We start from the raw sequence: 5,244 nt of genomic DNA on the forward strand, positions 1-5,244 counted from the left end.
TAACCTAACCTAACCTAACCTAACCTAACCTAACCTAACCTAACCTAACCTAACCTAACCTAACCTAACCTAACCTAACCTAACCTAACCTAACCTAACCTAACCTAACCTAACCTAACCTAACCTAACCTAACCTAACCTAACCTAACCTAACCTAACCTAACCTAACCTAACCTAACCTAACCTAACCTAACCTAACCTAACCTAACCTAACCTAACCTAACCTAACCTAACCTAACCTAACCTAACCTAACCTAACCTAACCTAACCTAACCTAACCTAACCTAACCTAACCTAACCTAACCTAACCTAACCTAACCTAACCTAACCTAACCTAACCTAACCTAACCTAACCTAACCTAACCTAACCTAACCTAACCTAACCTAACCTAACCTAACCTAACCTAACCTAACCTAACCTAACCTAACCTAACCTAACCTAACCTAACCTAACCTAACCTAACCTAACCTAACCTAACCTAACCTAACCTAACCTAACCTAACCTAACCTAACCTAACCTAACCTAACCTAACCTAACCTAACCTAACCTAACCTAACCTAACCTAACCTAACCTAACCTAACCTAACCTAACCTAACCTAACCTAACCTAACCTAACCTAACCTAACCTAACCTAACCTAACCTAACCTAACCTAACCTAACCTAACCTAACCTAACCTAACCTAACCTAACCTAACCTAACCTAACCTAACCTAACCTAACCTAACCTAACCTAACCTAACCTAACCTAACCTAACCTAACCTAACCTAACCTAACCTAACCTAACCTAACCTAACCTAACCTAACCTAACCTAACCTAACCTAACCTAACCTAACCTAACCTAACCTAACCTAACCTAACCTAACCTAACCTAACCTAACCTAACCTAACCTAACCTAACCTAACCTAACCTAACCTAACCTAACCTAACCTAACCTAACCTAACCTAACCTAACCTAACCTAACCTAACCTAACCTAACCTAACCTAACCTAACCTAACCTAACCTAACCTAACCTAACCTAACCTAACCTAACCTAACCTAACCTAACCTAACCTAACCTAACCTAACCTAACCTAACCTAACCTAACCTAACCTAACCTAACCTAACCTAACCTAACCTAACCTAACCTAACCTAACCTAACCTAACCTAACCTAACCTAACCTAACCTAACCTAACCTAACCTAACCTAACCTAACCTAACCTAACCTAACCTAACCTAACCTAACCTAACCTAACCTAACCTAACCTAACCTAACCTAACCTAACCTAACCTAACCTAACCTAACCTAACCTAACCTAACCTAACCTAACCTAACCTAACCTAACCTAACCTAACCTAACCTAACCTAACCTAACCTAACCTAACCTAACCTAACCTAACCTAACCTAACCTAACCTAACCTAACCTAACCTAACCTAACCTAACCTAACCTAACCTAACCTAACCTAACCTAACCTAACCTAACCTAACCTAACCTAACCTAACCTAACCTAACCTAACCTAACCTAACCTAACCTAACCTAACCTAACCTAACCTAACCTAACCTAACCTAACCTAACCTAACCTAACCTAACCTAACCTAACCTAACCTAACCTAACCTAACCTAACCTAACCTAACCTAACCTAACCTAACCTAACCTAACCTAACCTAACCTAACCTAACCTAACCTAACCTAACCTAACCTAACCTAACCTAACCTAACCTAACCTAACCTAACCTAACCTAACCTAACCTAACCTAACCTAACCTAACCTAACCTAACCTAACCTAACCTAACCTAACCTAACCTAACCTAACCTAACCTAACCTAACCTAACCTAACCTAACCTAACCTAACCTAACCTAACCTAACCTAACCTAACCTAACCTAACCTAACCTAACCTAACCTAACCTAACCTAACCTAACCTAACCTAACCTAACCTAACCTAACCTAACCTAACCTAACCTAACCTAACCTAACCTAACCTAACCTAACCTAACCTAACCTAACCTAACCTAACCTAACCTAACCTAACCTAACCTAACCTAACCTAACCTAACCTAACCTAACCTAACCTAACCTAACCTAACCTAACCTAACCTAACCTAACCTAACCTAACCTAACCTAACCTAACCTAACCTAACCTAACCTAACCTAACCTAACCTAACCTAACCTAACCTAACCTAACCTAACCTAACCTAACCTAACCTAACCTAACCTAACCTAACCTAACCTAACCTAACCTAACCTAACCTAACCTAACCTAACCTAACCTAACCTAACCTAACCTAACCTAACCTAACCTAACCTAACCTAACCTAACCTAACCTAACCTAACCTAACCTAACCTAACCTAACCTAACCTAACCTAACCTAACCTAACCTAACCTAACCTAACCTAACCTAACCTAACCTAACCTAACCTAACCTAACCTAACCTAACCTAACCTAACCTAACCTAACCTAACCTAACCTAACCTAACCTAACCTAACCTAACCTAACCTAACCTAACCTAACCTAACCTAACCTAACCTAACCTAACCTAACCTAACCTAACCTAACCTAACCTAACCTAACCTAACCTAACCTAACCTAACCTAACCTAACCTAACCTAACCTAACCTAACCTAACCTAACCTAACCTAACCTAACCTAACCTAACCTAACCTAACCTAACCTAACCTAACCTAACCTAACCTAACCTAACCTAACCTAACCTAACCTAACCTAACCTAACCTAACCTAACCTAACCTAACCTAACCTAACCTAACCTAACCTAACCTAACCTAACCTAACCTAACCTAACCTAACCTAACCTAACCTAACCTAACCTAACCTAACCTAACCTAACCTAACCTAACCTAACCTAACCTAACCTAACCTAACCTAACCTAACCTAACCTAACCTAACCTAACCTAACCTAACCTAACCTAACCTAACCTAACCTAACCTAACCTAACCTAACCTAACCTAACCTAACCTAACCTAACCTAACCTAACCTAACCTAACCTAACCTAACCTAACCTAACCTAACCTAACCTAACCTAACCTAACCTAACCTAACCTAACCTAACCTAACCTAACCTAACCTAACCTAACCTAACCTAACCTAACCTAACCTAACCTAACCTAACCTAACCTAACCTAACCTAACCTAACCTAACCTAACCTAACCTAACCTAACCTAACCTAACCTAACCTAACCTAACCTAACCTAACCTAACCTAACCTAACCTAACCTAACCTAACCTAACCTAACCTAACCTAACCTAACCTAACCTAACCTAACCTAACCTAACCTAACCTAACCTAACCTAACCTAACCTAACCTAACCTAACCTAACCTAACCTAACCTAACCTAACCTAACCTAACCTAACCTAACCTAACCTAACCTAACCTAACCTAACCTAACCTAACCTAACCTAACCTAACCTAACCTAACCTAACCTAACCTAACCTAACCTAACCTAACCTAACCTAACCTAACCTAACCTAACCTAACCTAACCTAACCTAACCTAACCTAACCTAACCTAACCTAACCTAACCTAACCTAACCTAACCTAACCTAACCTAACCTAACCTAACCTAACCTAACCTAACCTAACCTAACCTAACCTAACCTAACCTAACCTAACCTAACCTAACCTAACCTAACCTAACCTAACCTAACCTAACCTAACCTAACCTAACCTAACCTAACCTAACCTAACCTAACCTAACCTAACCTAACCTAACCTAACCTAACCTAACCTAACCTAACCTAACCTAACCTAACCTAACCTAACCTAACCTAACCTAACCTAACCTAACCTAACCTAACCTAACCTAACCTAACCTAACCTAACCTAACCTAACCTAACCTAACCTAACCTAACCTAACCTAACCTAACCTAACCTAACCTAACCTAACCTAACCTAACCTAACCTAACCTAACCTAACCTAACCTAACCTAACCTAACCTAACCTAACCTAACCTAACCTAACCTAACCTAACCTAACCTAACCTAACCTAACCTAACCTAACCTAACCTAACCTAACCTAACCTAACCTAACCTAACCTAACCTAACCTAACCTAACCTAACCTAACCTAACCTAACCTAACCTAACCTAACCTAACCTAACCTAACCTAACCTAACCTAACCTAACCTAACCTAACCTAACCTAACCTAACCTAACCTAACCTAACCTAACCTAACCTAACCTAACCTAACCTAACCTAACCTAACCTAACCTAACCTAACCTAACCTAACCTAACCTAACCTAACCTAACCTAACCTAACCTAACCTAACCTAACCTAACCTAACCTAACCTAACCTAACCTAACCTAACCTAACCTAACCTAACCTAACCTAACCTAACCTAACCTAACCTAACCTAACCTAACCTAACCTAACCTAACCTAACCTAACCTAACCTAACCTAACCTAACCTAACCTAACCTAACCTAACCTAACCTAACCTAACCTAACCTAACCTAACCTAACCTAACCTAACCTAACCTAACCTAACCTAACCTAACCTAACCTAACCTAACCTAACCTAACCTAACCTAACCTAACCTAACCTAACCTAACCTAACCTAACCTAACCTAACCTAACCTAACCTAACCTAACCTAACCTAACCTAACCTAACCTAACCTAACCTAACCTAACCTAACCTAACCTAACCTAACCTAACCTAACCTAACCTAACCTAACCTAACCTAACCTAACCTAACCTAACCTAACCTAACCTAACCTAACCTAACCTAACCTAACCTAACCTAACCTAACCTAACCTAACCTAACCTAACCTAACCTAACCTAACCTAACCTAACCTAACCTAACCTAACCTAACCTAACCTAACCTAACCTAACCTAACCTAACCTAACCTAACCTAACCTAACCTAACCTAACCTAACCTAACCTAACCTAACCTAACCTAACCTAACCTAACCTAACCTAACCTAACCTAACCTAACCTAACCTAACCTAACCTAACCTAACCTAACCTAACCTAACCTAACCTAACCTAACCTAACCTAACCTAACCTAACCTAACCTAACCTAACCTAACCTAACCTAACCTAACCTAACCTAACCTAACCTAACCTAACCTAACCTAACCTAACCTAACCTAACCTAACCTAACCTAACCTAACCTAACCTAACCTAACCTAACCTAACCTAACCTAACCTAACCTAACCTAACCTAACCTAACCTAACCTAACCTAACCTAACCTAACCTAAC

This window comes from Pogonomyrmex barbatus, unplaced genomic scaffold, assembly GCF_055798465.1.
Source record: "Pogonomyrmex barbatus isolate J1 unplaced genomic scaffold, ASM5579846v1 scaffold15, whole genome shotgun sequence".
NCBI classification, from domain to species: Eukaryota; Metazoa; Arthropoda; class Insecta; order Hymenoptera; family Formicidae; genus Pogonomyrmex; species Pogonomyrmex barbatus.